At 34.9% G+C, this 16,151-nt stretch overlaps 1 pseudogene across 1 annotated transcript in view; it reads right to left on the bottom strand.

Moving 5' to 3' along the window:
* Nucleotides 1–16,151, bottom strand: part of LOC144956112 (uncharacterized) — a 65,227-nt pseudogene that overhangs the window by 12,118 nt on the left and 36,958 nt on the right. Inside the window, exons 5-13 of the transcript XR_013641882.1 lie at nucleotides 15,867–16,005; nucleotides 15,233–15,304; nucleotides 14,597–14,666; nucleotides 13,355–13,424; nucleotides 12,609–12,661; nucleotides 9,557–9,639; nucleotides 8,713–8,874; nucleotides 6,417–6,457; nucleotides 3,472–3,498 (exon numbers count right to left, since the gene is read on the bottom strand). The product of XR_013641882.1 is annotated as an uncharacterized LOC144956112 (transcript). The remainder of the gene's footprint in view (nucleotides 1–3,471; nucleotides 3,499–6,416; nucleotides 6,458–8,712; nucleotides 8,875–9,556; nucleotides 9,640–12,608; nucleotides 12,662–13,354; nucleotides 13,425–14,596; nucleotides 14,667–15,232; nucleotides 15,305–15,866; nucleotides 16,006–16,151) is intronic.

Here is a 16,151-nt window from a genome sequence, read left to right as displayed (position 1 = left end):
GTTATCAACAAATATAATATTTTTAAAACAATGTAAACATTGGCGGTACACTTAAAACAAAAACACACGAGAATTTCTTTTTTATGTAATGTAATGTAATGTAATGTAATGTAAACGTAACTGATCTATTGTTATATTTAGATCGTGCTTCCTTACAAAGTAGCATAATACTATTTCCTGCCCCATTAATCTTTTTTGTTTATTCACCTTAACAACGCCACTACGCATTATCTCATTCATCTGTGGTGTTTCATTCATCCTGTTTTGTTGATGAAGGGGAAACTTAAACGCCCATTTTATCTGTTTTCGTCTATTAATTAAATAGAAGTTTACATTCAGTTTCACATTGATATTTTTTTTTCTAATTTATTTTACAAACATGACAATCAATAAGTAACCTATTTAGTTCATCATGCCAAACTCACATCTAAAAGAAAAGCAAAAATAACATAGCTGCTCTTAACTGGCCAAACAGTCTAATCATTTCGAGATAGGTATTAACTTGAACACCCCCCCCCCCACCCCCAAAACCCCAATTTAGACGTTAGACAACAATAAAAAATAATCCTCGTTAAACTTTGAAGTGACTACATAATATTATTATATAATTCGTATGTGAAGAAGAAAATAAAAAAGCTACGGTTAAAATCTAATTGAAAGTAAATTACATCAACCAAAAATATAATGTAAAACAAATAAATACGAATCTAAACAATGATAAAGAAAATGTATTCTTACCTATACTGACATACTCTGAAAAAAATAAACAAACTTAACCCTCTCCTTACCATCTACAGCAGAATCGTCACTTTTGTTACGACACAACCAACATTTTTCAAATTTCTTTTGTACATCATAAAATTTAAAGAAAATAAAGTGCGTTGTAGAGTATCTTTTGTTAAAGAAATTATGTATCGTAAGAATTTACTGCTATTGTGTTTGAGTGATAAAAAATAAATATATTTTGTGTTAGTTGGGTGTGAAGTTTTGGGGGAAATCCTGAAAATGGCCGGTAAGGAGAGAGTTAACCCTCTCCTTAGCATCTACAGCAAAATCGTCACATTTGTTACGATACTATACATGTTTTCTTATTCAGATTTATTGTGTACATCACAATGATCTTTGTTTAATTAATAAGAACATAAAGCTGTTTTGTAAGAGATCGTTTGAGTTATTAAAAAATCCAATTTTTCTGCTGGGTAAGTCTGCCATTTTGGGAAAATACTGAAAAGGATCGGTAAGGAGAGAGTTCAAAAGATTTTGGCCGGGAAACTAGACTTTCAAATAATATTGATGAACCTGACTCTCATTGTGCCAAATACTTTGAAACCTGGGATTCCAATAACATTCTAGGTTTGAACGTTTTTGACAAGATGAGAGTCTTTTTAAGAGATCGATATTTAAAGTGCGAGTTTTCAGGCCAAATTGTTTTTTTTAATGTGTTTTTTCTTTCAGTCTATGACAGTATAATTCTAATGCAGACCTGCCTACAAGAACATCTAAAAATTCGTAATTTTAGGAGATAAAAATTGTAGTTAACTTTATAGATCAACAATTTACCATCACAAGGATTAAATAAACTTAACATCCTTAAAATTATGTAAGTCTGGATTCAACTTTCATTTTCAATAAGTTTTCATGACTTAGAGATGCTCATGAATAAGTTCTGAAATTAGAGACAAATTTTTGTAATGCTTCGAATTTTTCGTAACAGTAGGTAGGTCTGCTAATGTGAAAGTCCGGCAAGAGTACGCAAGCTACACAAAACAAAAGCTACGTTGAACTTAAAAATAAAAGGTTGATTAGAGAGAATTTTCACGACGTTTCGTTACGCTAAGTCTAACAGGTCAACACATAATTTAAGATAAATAGAATGGAAAATTATAGAATTATGAAAACAATATCCACTTTCATAATAATAATAAAATAAAATAATAGTTTATTGTCCATAAATATGGCAATTTGTCATTTAGTTACACTTGTCACAACGCTATATGTCAACTAATATATATATATATATATATATATATATATATATATATATATATATATTATATGTGTAAACGCGGAAAAAGGGGTAAGAAACAATACAAGACAGACCAGAAAAAGAAAAAGCAAAACAGAAAAAAGTCACAAAAACACCATCCCAAAAAATCAGCCTTCCTTGACTTATTTTTTGGGTGTATTTTTCTTTCTGCTTTATCTGCCAATGTTTATTACCCACCTATTTAGATTGAAATCTTACACCTGCTGTGACTGTTCCCCTAATTTTCCACTTTCAAAATATCACAATAAATAAAAAATCTAAAGCAATTATTAATCGAGATCAAAATAACCTTCTTCTTTTTTTTTTTTTTAAAGGATAAAATTACTTCAGATTGATCGTCTCTAGCTCAAAATCCTTCTTCGGATAATAATTTCGAGTCCATGACGTTTCTTTAGAATTGTTTTATTATTTTTAAAGCGTCTATAATATTCCTTTTTGTCATATAATTTTTACATTTCCCAGCTTCTAGTGCTAAGCACAGGCTCCTCTCTTTCTCTCTCTCTCTCTCCCTCTCTCTCTCTCTCTCTCTCCCTCTATCTCTCTCCTCTCCCTCTCTCTCTCTCTATCTACTCTCTCTCTCTCTATCTCTCTCTCTCTCCCTCTCTCTCCTCTCTCTCTCTCTATCTACTCTCTATCTCTCTCCCTCTCTTCTCTCTCTCTCCTCTCTCTCTCTATCCTATCCTCTCATCTCTCTCTCTCTCCTCTCTCTCTCTCTCTATCTCTATCTCTCTATCTCTCTCCCTCTCTATCTCTCTCTCCCTCTCTATCTCTCTATCTCTATCTCACTCTCACTCTCTCTCTCTCTCTCTCTCTCTTTCTCTCTCTCTCTCCAGTCTGTGCTGCTAAGTATTCAGATGAACTGAAAAAAAAGTAGATGACTCGATGATACGAATGAATGTGAAAATCCTCTCGAGATCAATTATAACCCATCATTTCAAAACGATATTGTGTCGAGGTGACCCACCCAGGTGTCAAAAAGTGATTTTAAAGTCTAAACGACTAGAAATTTGATACAGTAGGTTTTTTTTCACTTTAAACAACCAACCACATATAATGGCCTGAATAGGAAGTGAACTTATTTGCAGATCTGTTAACCTAATTCCATATGGGCTCATTGTTGTAATAGAAATATCCAAAAAAATGATGCAAAATATTGTCCAATACAACAATGCCCCCATAAGGATGTTCGGATGTCAGACCTGCATATAATATGTACACGTCGCCTTGATATGATATTTAAATTTATTACAAGCTTCATAACTATAGAAAATTCAGCATCTAATCGGCAATACCGTTTTGAGTCGATGGGTGACACATTCTACAGTTACAACTAAATGGTACAAATGAAAGATACAGGTAAAGTACCATTACAACTAAATGGTACAAATGAAAGATACAGGTAAAGTACCATAAAATGACTTTACCAATCGTACTCCTTGGATAACACAACCCTGGAAAAATCAGAGGTCAAAGGTTAGTAAGTTCGTTGTTTAACCCTCTCCATACCAACTATAGGAAAATCGTCACATTTGTTACGATAACATTTTTCTTACACTGAATTTTTATGTACATCACACAATTTGAAGAAGAAAGTATAGTTTAAATGAACTTAATGTTATGTTGTAGAACACAGGCGTCTAATTTTATGTTTAGCACGCTCTTTGGTCTGAGTTCTAATAAATCAATTTTAGTGTTAGGAAGGCATGGCAGTTTGGTAAAAAAATTGAAAATGTTTGGTAAGGGAAGAGTTAAAACGAATGTATATCTTGGGAAGTTAAAGGTTATATTGAGAAGGGGTAAAAATCTGAAAAAACCAGATAACCTCAATTTTGTAGAACATTTGTCGAACTATTTAGACCTTCATAAACAAAAGGCTAGGTAGGATTTTGAAAATAAATTAGCAATATCACATTCCAATTATATAATTATGGGAAAAGTTCCAACCAAGAATAATATATCGGCACTCAAATTAGGAGGAGGAAATGGACATCGCCATTCTCTTTCTTGGAAACCCCCAAGGGACTGGAAAGGTTTGGAGGTCCGAATCAGACAGGGAGACGCTCACTGATGAGGCTAGTATTTGTGGGCTGGTTTTCCAAAACATTAAGTTCATTTTTCTACTTTTTTGAGATGTTCTATCCATGAGATAAATTGAAATGTAAATTGTATTTTAAGCATCAGATTACACAAGAATTCCCTTAGATTCGTGTGAATTTGAAGTTTAATTATGATAAAATGATAGATCGAATGAGAAAATTTTGGGGAGACAATCCTTAATATCTCAAAAATGGAAAAACCGAGTTAGGGAGTTTTGGAAAACCTGTCTTTAATTGAACGTGGTAAACCTCACAATGTGGGGCTGGAGAGAAGATTCCCAAAGACAAAAGGAGATAGCGGACGATTGTTGAGGTCATGCGTTCCGCAAAGAGCGCAGGGGATAAAGTCAAGCTAAAACCACTTGTCGCCCGCTGACCTTTGTCTTTCAAAAATAACCAAACAAAAAAAAAATAAAATAAAACAATGTTCAAAGCTGGTGACTTTTAAAGTTGAAATTCCTCGATTTGTGAGGTTTAATTTTTTTTTTCATTTGAAAGATGAAGGTATCTAATTTTTATCGATCAATAATTGAAGGACAATTTTTCTGGCCAATTAAAAGAAAAATCAACATGGGTTTTATTTTCAGACTACGTCTGATTAGAGCTTGACAATCGTTTGTGAGAGTTAGTACGACAGAGTGAAAGCATCAGAACACACATGGTCAGTTTACAACACGAGAGCATCGAATATACGAGATAACAAGACATGAAGTGAGTAGAAAAGTGCCAGAAGAGATATTGTATGTATACAAACTTTGTAAAGCATTGTCAATTTATTGCAACCGATAGGATTTCTCGATAAATCTTTGTGAATCAATTGTCAACAATCAACATGTCATCTGGATCAAGTCTATCATGAGAGTGTCCTACAAATGACAAGATTTGATTGGACCATTTGGTTCTAATGGCAAAGAGGAATTTAAGTACAGGAGAAGAGTCATTCTCCAGAGGCAGCTTCCCCGATGATTTTACTAAGATGACAGGATTTGGAACAGTTGATTCTAATGGCAAAGAGGAAAGTAAGTACAAGAGAAGAGTCATTCTCCAGAGGCACTTCCCCGATGGTTTTACTAAGATGACAGGATTTGGAACAGTTGATTCTAATGGCAAAGAAGAGAGTAAGTACAGGAGAAGAGTCATTCTCCAGAGTCAGCTTCCCCGATGATTTTACTAAGATGACAGGATTTGGAACAGTTGATTCTAATGGCAAAGAAGAGAGTAAGTACAGGAGAAGAGTCATTCTCCAGATTCAGCTTCCCGATGGTTTTACTAAGATGACAGGATTTGGAACAGTTGATTCTAATGGCAAAGAAGAGAGTAAGTACAGGAGAAGAGTCATTCTCCAGAGTCAGCTTCCCCGATGGTTTTACTAAGATGACAGGATTTGGAACAGTTGATTCTAATGGCAAAGAGGAAAGTAAGTACAGGAGAAGAGTCATTCTCCAGAGTCAGCTTCCCCGATGGTTTTACTAAGATGACAGGATTTGGAACAGTTGATTCTAATGGCAAAGAAGAGAGTAAGTACAGGAGAAGAGTCATTCTCCAGAGTCAGATCCCCGATGGTTTTACTAAGATGCTTTTTTTCTTGTATTTTTTCTGTTCTTTTTTCTGGCAGCTTTTCAGTTTTTTATTCCGCATGACTCCTTTTTTGTTTGCTTGTTTGTTTTGTTTGTTTGTTTGTTTGTTTGTTTGTTTGTTTCCTTTTATTTTATTTTGTTTTGTTTTGTTTTGTTTTGTTTTTATTACAGATTTTAAGGCGTCTGCGATAAAAAGTTTGTTTCGTATTTAATGCTTACGTTTACATGGGTTTTATTCATAGCGCTTGCGACTTGTTAAGTATTTCCAGTGTCAAAGTATGTGTGAATGTGTGTATGTGTGGGTGTGTGTGTGTGTGTGTGTGAAAGAGAGAGAGAGAGAGTGTGTGTGTGTGTGTGTGTGTGTGTGAAAGAGAGAGAGAGAGAGTGTGTGTGTATGTGTGGGTGTGAAAGAGGAGAGAGAGAGGTGTGTGTGTGTGTGTGTGTGTGAAAGAGAGAGAGAGTGTGTGTGTGTGTGTGTGTGTGTGGAAAGAGAGAGAGAGAGTTGTGTGTGTGTGTGTGTGTGAAAGAGAGAGAGAGAGAGAGGAGAGAGAGAGAGAGAGAGAGCCATAGAGAGTGTGTGTTTGCGTGTGTGCATGGGTGGGCGGTGGATTTTTCACACAACTTGTATATATCATTCGAGAAGACCAGTAGCATTTTATAATTATTGTAATAAATAATAGATAGATAAAACTTTACCTTGATTTCGACACTCTTTTGACCCGTTTAACTTTAAAATTCTGGAAAGAGACAAATAAAAAATAAATAAAATTTAAAGCGTATGATTTTACCATTGATTTCACACGACGTGCACTTATTTGAAAGTCTGATAACCCAATTCCTTATGGGCTCGTTGTTGTAATGGGATTTATTTTTTAAATGGCGCAAAATATTGTCCATTACAACAATGTTAAACTAGGCCCATAAGTGGGTTCAGGTGTCAGACTCTGCATATATTTGCATGTCGATTTCACCATATATTTTTATCTTACAAAAGAACAGTCCGATATAAACAACAACGGAATGTAAACAATATAGATCTATGTTTACCACCATCTCATCAAACGGTATGACTTGGGATTGTTTAGATGCTAAAATAAGAAATGTATACTCAATTAAATAATAGTTGCCCGGAGGTCCCGATAGTTCAGATGGTAGGGCACTCATTTCACACGCAGAGGGACCAAGATCGATCCCGACGGGTGCAGTCGAGATTTTTTTCTGCCCCCTTCCCTCTCCCCCCCCCCCCCCAACCCCCCTGCTGGGTCTCTTAGATCTGACTGCACGTACTCTGCGATAGACGAGCGCCCTATCCAACAGGTAGCTAGCAATTGCTGTGCTCCATTTCACGCTACAGACACCGGGCGAGATAAACTCCGGCTCCATGAGCTCAATGGCTCTGAAGGACTACTTTTTAAAAATATATTTGCCTCCTACATGTTTAGTGATGGAGGTTGATTGGACACACGCTTAGAAAGAATGACTCAACTATAACAAAGAAAGTATTGGACTGGAACCCTCAGGGCAGAAGATCAAGGGGAAGGTCACGAGGAACATGGATAAGAATTAAAGAAGCTGATATACAGAGACGTGGTAAGACCTGGAATGAGATTAAAAAGATAGCTCAGGATAGAGAAGGATGGAAACTGTTTGTCTGTGGCCTATACCCTGACCCAGGGTGAAAAAGGCAATGATGATGATGATGACATGTTTAATGTTGCTGTTGGCTTACACCTCTCCTTACCAACTATTGGAGAATCGACACGTTTATTACGATGCAACTGTCATTTTTCTAGTCCAGATTTCATTTCTATTTGCTTGCTATAGCTATAAAAACTTGACATTCTGTAATAGAGCTCATGTTATCGAATAAAATTATTTATAAAATGTGCTTGTTGCTTTTCTGTTTGAGTAAGAAATGTCTGTTTTTGTGTTGGTTGGATGAGTGTGAAATTTTGGGAAAAATTTTGAAAATGGCTGGTAAGGTGAGGGTTATGGACCCCTTGCAAAATCGCTCTACCCCAAAAGAATAAGAGAAGCAAATTCTATTGATAGTTTTAAACCACTGTTAAAGCACTACCTTTTTACCGTTACATTTTCATGATATTGATACGATATTACATACACTGCTGCTATTGAGATCATTGTGGTATACGTTTTATATATATATATATATATATATATATATATATATATATATATATATATTATATATATATATATATATATATATATATATATATATATAGAATGCAAATTTTCACTCATATTTTTTGTGGCCGAGACGATTCGTTTCTGTCTCTTACACGTCTTCAGTCGGCGTAATCCATTGATTACAATGGTTTACGCCGACTGAAGACGTGTAAAAAACACAGAAACGAGTCGTCTCGGCCACAAAAAATGTGAGTGAAAATTTGCATTCTATATTAGCTCTAGCCATCATTATCGAGCACTTTGTACCTACAAGTACCCACCAACACTTATATATATATACATATATATATATATATATATATATATATATATATATATATATATATATATATATATATTATATATTTATATATATATATGTGTGTAAATTGTGTATATTTATTTGTTACGTACATTGAGCATCGTACAGTGATGAAAATGCGTTATATAAATGCCATGTATTATTATTATTATTATTATTATTATTATTATTATTATTATTATTATTATTATTATTATTATTATTATTATTATTTATTATTATTATTATTATCATTATTATTATTATTATTATTATTATTATTATTATTATTATTATTATTATTATCAAATACTCTAATCTTTTTATTTTAGATATCAAATCATACACACACACACAAACACACACAGACACACACACACAAACACACACAGACACACACGTACACACACACACAAACACACACAGACACACACACAAACACACACACAGACACACAAACACACACACACACACACACACACACACACACACAATACTTACATTTGGCAAGTAGGCATAATGAGGTGGAAGTTTTTCTGGGCCTCCGATATATCGCCGTCGATCATGGCGTTATACAAGAGGTTGGTGATGTCACAGACTCGTAAAAAGTCCTTGTCTGTGATTTGGCCCGTGTCTGGGTCTGTCAGATTATCTCCTATCAAACTGGGTAGGGGGAAGTGGGGGGGGGGGGGAAGAGAGAGAAAAAATGTGACCCATCATCTCAAAACGGTATTATGTCGGAGCGAACCAGATGCTTAAAAAAGGTGGATTAAATGTTAAAACTTGTCAAAAATATAAATTGTTGGCACCCTAAAAACTCGTATCCATTCTCCTCAATAAGAGACAGCAGAGGTCAAAGTAAAGATAGTATAAGTAAGCACTTATCAAAATAGACTCAAGAGATCAATTCAGGAAATATTTATGAGGCGCTCTAGTAAAAATGGCCCCATTGTCGCCGGAACCACTTTTGAGATTTGGTAAATAAAAGGGAAGGCAAATTGAATTCAGTAGTCTGATGTCGCGCCGCCCGGCAACGGCGGCCATCTTGGTTCTAAACAAAGAAAATCATTACTTTTTATTCTTCATGTTGGCTAGAACTTTTCATATGCCTTGTGATCAGAATGTGTAAAAGTCAAAACATGATCAAATTTATGGGGTTTTTTTTTCCTCTGGATACGCTTTTATTCTCGCCGGAGAAATATTTCATACGGGCGTCCGCCATTGTTCCGATAGTTTAGAGCCAGTGTTACTAAGTTACCATGCGTCATTAGGAAGGAAGTGACGTTACGACTGTTGAAGAGTATTAAACTGTTGTCATTGGTCATTGGTTGTAATATGTACTTACACTAAATCTGTTTTCAGCCCATACATAACTGTGGCAAACGTCCTTTGTTGATTGTAGATTTGTTGCTCCAAGAATATAACGTCCTGAAATTATATAAGACGACGTGCACTTATTTGTAGGTCTGATAACCCAATTCCTCATGGGCTCATTGTTTATTGGAAATCTCAAAAAATGACGCAAACTAATATTTTGGGCATTGTGGCTCAGCGATACGGTCTTTGCTTCCTACCCGAAAGGTATCGAGTTCGATCATCCGCCACTGCGCTGTGTGGCCTTGAGCAAGCCACCTCGCCTTAGCTCGATTTGCGGCGCGGTACTGCGGCTGACGCCTGGGTTATTCCAGTCTTCGCTTGGAATAGACCCAAGAGACAGATTTGCCCTATGGGATGGATAAAAGGAATTTTATTTTATTATTTATTACGTTAACCCTCTCCTTACCACCCATAGGAAAATCGTCACATTCGTTACGATGCAGCCAACAGTTTTCTCATTCTGATTTGAATTAGTTATAGTTTTAGCTATAAAAACTCAACACTGTGTTGCAGAGTTCATTTTTCTCAACAAAATATACTCGTTGCTAATCTGTTTGAAAAAATATATTTTTGTGTTGGGCGAAGATGCAGTTTTGGGTGAAATTATGAAAATAGCTGGCAAGGAGAGAGTTAAACTAGGCCCTTAAGTGGGTTCGGACGTCAGACGATAAAAAATATAGAATTGGCCATGAATGGAAATCATGTTGCTTGAAGTTGGAAGGAACAATGTGTCTGCGCATGACAGAATCAGTTGGAAGGTCCAAATTTAGGATTTGCATTAATTTTTTTTCATTTTCTGACAGAATATGCTCCCCAGAGCATTTTAATATTTATTTGAAGCACATCAGGTGATTTTTCATGAAGTTATGGTCAGATGTATGGGGAAGGTATCCAGCAACTTTTCTCAAATTTCATACTTTTCGACTTGACTAGCTGTAAAAAAATAGAAGTGAAATTAAATTTTGATATTTCCCAAAGATGTACAAAAAGGGTTGATTTAATCATTTATGACAAGAACTCATTTTGGATAAAAATTGACCTTCTAACTAAATTTGTCAATATCTCAGTTCAAACCTTTTCACCAGCATCCGACTGAATATGTCATTCACTGTAATAAATTATAATACTGAGAAATTGAATGGAAGCTTTAAGTTATCAACAAAGACAGATAATATGGACGTTTCGGTTTTCGCCTTTATCAACAACCCGCCTTAAATAGTAACGTGTAAAATCAAATTTACAATAATAATTTGTAATGTCAGATAACCAAGAGTTGAATATTACTCAATCTAGTTGTTTTTTTTTTTAAATGTCATGTTTGTAAATGCCTTCTATTCAGAGATAAATAAAATTAAAAATATCGATTCGTATTGAATTGTAAGCTTCGATATATTAGACGAAGACATAAACTGTGGACGTTTCGAGTTTCCACAGTAATATGTGCGGCTATATCGTCTAGTGGTATGACACTCGCTTTAGGATCGGAAGGTCCTTGGTTCGAGCCTCGCGATCGGCGCATAGTTGCGTTCTTAGTAAAGGCTCTTTACTCACATTCTCTCGCGGTACTCAGGTGTAAAATGAGCACCTGGCCGTTAACAGCGTTGTCTTCGTCCGAAAAATTGTAATATCGCCTAACAGGCGTCATGTCACGTCCTACATGTTAAATGTTGCTGTTGACCGGGACCCCTTGTAAAGCGCTTTGAGCACATTTAGTGGATATTGCGCTATATAAAGCTCAATTATTATTATTATTATTTATTATTATTATTATTATTATTATTATTATTATTATTTTATTATTATTATTATTATTATTATTATTTATTATTTTATTATTATCATCATTATCATTATTATTATTATATTATTATTATTATATTTTATTATTATTATTATATTATTATTTTATTATTATTATTATTATTATTATTATTATTATTATTATTATATTATTATTATATGTATTCGTCTAATAAATTGAAGATTACAGCTCAATACGTGTCGTTATTTTTTCCTTGGAGCTCGAGCTCCAAGCAGCTACATGTTCATTATTCAGAGATAACGAAATTAGAACCAGTTAAAAGTAAAAGGGGTAAAATAGAATATCTCTGCTTTTAGGTATTCGAACTTCGTTCCCAACGCGTAATCGCAAGCTAAAAAAAAATTAGCTTTTATGAAGCGCAATGTTCACTGAACGTGCTCAAAGCGCTTTACAACGGGCCATGGCCAACAGCAACATTTAAGATTTAGGACGGGACATGACGTCTGTTAGTCGATATTACTTTTTTTTTCGGTCGGCCAGGTACTTATTTTACACCTGAGTACGGTGAGAGAATGTGAGTAATGATTCTTCTCCAACGACTCAACTATGCAGCGAGCGCGACTCGAACTCGAACCTAGGACCTTCCGATCCGAAAGCGAGTGTCATACAAATAGACCACATAGCCGCACAAATAGACCACATAGCCGCACAAATAGACCACATAGCCGCACAAATAGACCACATAGCCGCACAAATAGACCACATAGCCGCACGAATAGACCACATAGTCGCACAAATAGACGACATTGTCGACAATAGACCACATAGGCCAAATAGACACATAGTCCACAATAGACCACATAGTCGCACAAATAGACCATAGCCGCACAAATGACCACATATGTCGCACAAATAGATCCACAAGCCGCACTAAATTAACCACATAGCCGCACAAATTAGACCAACATATCCACAAACAGACCACATAGCGCAGCAATTGACCACATAGCCGCAACAAATAGACCACATAGCCGCACAATAGACCACATAGCCGCACAAATAGACCACATAGCGCACAAATAGACCACATAGCCGCACAAATAGACCACATAGCCGCACAAATAGACCACATAGCCGCACAAATAGACCACATAGCCGCACGGCGATTGGGAACACGTTCGGAATTCCAAAATGCAAGTGTGTAAGAATCGTTTGTATAATATTGTCAATCCTCAGAGTATCAAACACAAACACTTACTTTCTCCAACAAGTAAATGTTCCTTTTCAATTCCTCCGTCGATTTTGTGTTAGCTAAAGGGGAAGAAAAGCAAATAGGCAGACAAATGAATGTAGATTGTAGGTATTAGTCTATGTGTAGTTAAATTATTATCGTCTTGTTAATTCATAATTTACAACATGAAGTATATCAATATTTTCATCAACATCATTATCATCATCATTATCTTCATTATCTTCATCATCATTATCATCATCATTATCATCATCATTATCTTCATTATATTCATCATCATTCCATCATTCATTATATCTCATCATCATCATCATCATCACATCATCATCATCATCATATCACATCATCATCCTCATCAATCATTATCACCTCATCATCATCATCATTATCATCATCACCATCATCATCATCATCATACATCATCACATCATCATCATCATCATCATCATCAATCATTACACCATCATCATCATCATATCATCATCATCATCATCACATCATCATCATCGTCATCAGCATATATCATCATCATCACATCACATCATCACATCATTACTCATTATCTCATCATCATACTTCATCATCTTTACATTACCATCATCATTACATCATCATCATCATCATCATCACATCATCATCACGTCATCATCATCATCATCATCATCATCATCATCATCATCATCATCATCGTCATCATCACCGTCATCATCATCATCATCATCATCATCATCATCATCATCATCATCACTTACTACTTGGGGGTATGACACCTTTACTGAGGTCACTTTTCATCCTCAACATTTTGTTGTTCTCGTCCATATTCTATCAAACAATAATATGAAAAGAAAATAAATGATATGCAGAATAACCTCATTCTTTATTCAAAATATTAATGCCGTGCGTTTGACCAAAATACTCACAACGTACGCCAGCCGGATATAACGTCCCGACACTAAACTTATATGTAGCCTTAAACGTTTATAGTCTGATTCATAGAATTTAGTGGAAACCAGTAAAAATAATAAAAAAAATAAAAAAATGTAGTCAGTCATTTTAAATGATTATTTTTCAGACTAAATCAGACTAAAAACGTTTACAATTTCACATGTTTTTTCGTATCGGTACGTTTTGTCCGGCTGGCGAATGGTAGGAGTATTTTACCTAAACGATATCATCAATAAATACACAAAGAACAGTAAAAACAAAAGGACGTTGTGTAAAATGCCAGAGAATCAAAGGAATATAAAATATAATAAAAACTAGCCTTACATTTTGGCGCGATATCCACTCAACGTCTCAAAGCGCTTTACAAAAGGTCCTGGTCAAACAACAACCATTACATGAAAGGACGTACATGACGCCTTTAGCCATATAACAATTTATTTTTTCGTACAGAGGCACGCTTATTGTGAATTTATGGTCCAATAATAACAGATGTTGTATACAATATGGTCGTTTATAATTAATCTTCATTTTCATTCATTTTGCATGTACAACCTTGTACTTTTAAATGGTACATATTGTCTTTACCTAAATAATGTATAACGCGTAATTAAATATGTCATATTCATATTTATGTACCATATTATAATTTTGTGAATTATTGGCAAAAACCTAACATTAAGTAAACTTGAAACTTGAAAAATATCTGGCACTGTTTAATAAAAACTTTTTCACATTATAATATCATTTGAAATAGAAAATTTATTTCATACGGCCTGCTGATGAATGCATTTCCTGAAAAAAAATCATTTTAAAATAGCTTGTTTCAATAACAAAGCATCAGAAAATACATGTGAACCGACGTGCACTGATTTTCAGGTCTGATAACCCAATTCCTTATGGGCCCTATTTTGTAATGGAAATCTCAAAAAAAAAAAAAGAGCAGAATATTGTCCAGTACAACAATGTTAACCTAGGTCCATAAATGGGTTCAGATGGCAGACCTGCTTATGTGTAAACGTCGGTGTGAACATATTTTTGTCATTGTTTACCGATAATTTTCTGGTCAAGGTCTCGTTCAATCTCTTTTGTTCCGACACGTCTTTTTCCAAAGCCTGGATTCTGGTCGAAGGGTGGGAAAGAAAATGATGATTACAAAGACTATGTACATCATCACAAAAACATCATATCGTTATCATATATCGTCTCATCATCATCATCATCATCATCATCATCACATCATCATCATCATCATCATATCAATCATCATCATCACATCATCATCATCATCATCACATCATCTCATCATCTATCATTCATTCTCTTCTTCTTCTTCTTCTCTTCTTCTTCTTCTTCTTCTTCTTCTTCTTCTTCTTCTTCTCCTGCAGCAGCAACATCATCAGTAAATCTTTCTTTTCGTACAAGTGTGTGCTTATACTGGATATTTTTCATTTTGGCCTGCATTTTTTTTTTTATATTTCAAAACATCGGTGAATTAGAATGAAAATAATGATGATGATGACGATGATGATGATGATGATGATGACGATAATGATGATGATGATGATGATGATGATGATAATGATGATGATGATGATGATGATAATAATAATGCTGACTATTGTAATACACAAAGAAAATAGAAATGATAGAAGTAACGTTTAATATGACGAAAGAAAAAAACATACTTTTTATCCGACTCTGCAAAAATTCTTTCTTTTTCTCTCTCCCACAACTGTACGTTTTTCTCTCTTTGCAATCTGTGTAGAAAGGAAGAAATGTTTTTCTTTGACAGTTAATAACAGATAACTGTTAAAAATCTGTGAGTGCACAAATCATTCGTCATAAATCATGCTTAATGGCCAACACAAAATGATGGATAGATAGACATGAATAGTTGAAATTTACATTTCAATTGTTTTGTCTTCAGTCTTCTTAGATTTAACGAATCCGTGCGGCTATGTGGTCTTGTGGTATGACACTGGCTATCGGACCGTTAGGTCCTGGGTTCGAGCCTGGCTCGGCGCATAGTTGAGTCCTTGGAAAAGGCTCTTAACTCACATTCTCTCATCCTACTCGGGTATAAAAGTACCTGGCCGTTAAGATCGTTGTCTCTGTCAGAAAAAAAGTGTAATATTGCCTAACAGGCGACATGTAACGTCCTACATGTTAAGTGTTGCTGTTTGTCAGGGACCCTTTGTAAAGCGCTTTGCTGAGTACGTTTTGTAGAAAAATTGCGCTATAAGAAAGCCTTTCAAACTTTTTTAAAAGAAAAAATAGGTCTTGCATCTACAAAAAAAAAAAATATTAATGTTTCCGTACTCGGCAATCCTCTCATTCTTCTCCTTCACGACTCCCTCCAAAAAGGCCACAGTTCCTCTAGCTGTCTTCAGCTCTGTCCTCTCACTGCTAAATAAAGACCTCTCCTCCCTCAACAATCCCTCGGCTTTCGACTGTCCAGCTGGAATAAAAATAAAAGACAATGTAAATATTTTTATTTATCTTGGTAGGGATATATATATATATATATATATATATATATATATATATATAAATCATCTCCAACTATAATTTTAATTGAAAGCATGACGCTGCTAACCCTATGCT

Source organism: Berghia stephanieae, chromosome 10 (assembly GCF_034508935.2).
Source record: "Berghia stephanieae isolate SIO BIC M18660-M18661 chromosome 10, UCSD_Bste_1.3, whole genome shotgun sequence".
Classification (NCBI taxonomy): domain Eukaryota; kingdom Metazoa; phylum Mollusca; class Gastropoda; order Nudibranchia; family Aeolidiidae; genus Berghia; species Berghia stephanieae.
The sequence above is the reverse complement of the archived record's forward strand: the minus strand, read 5'-3'. Positions and strand labels throughout refer to the sequence as shown.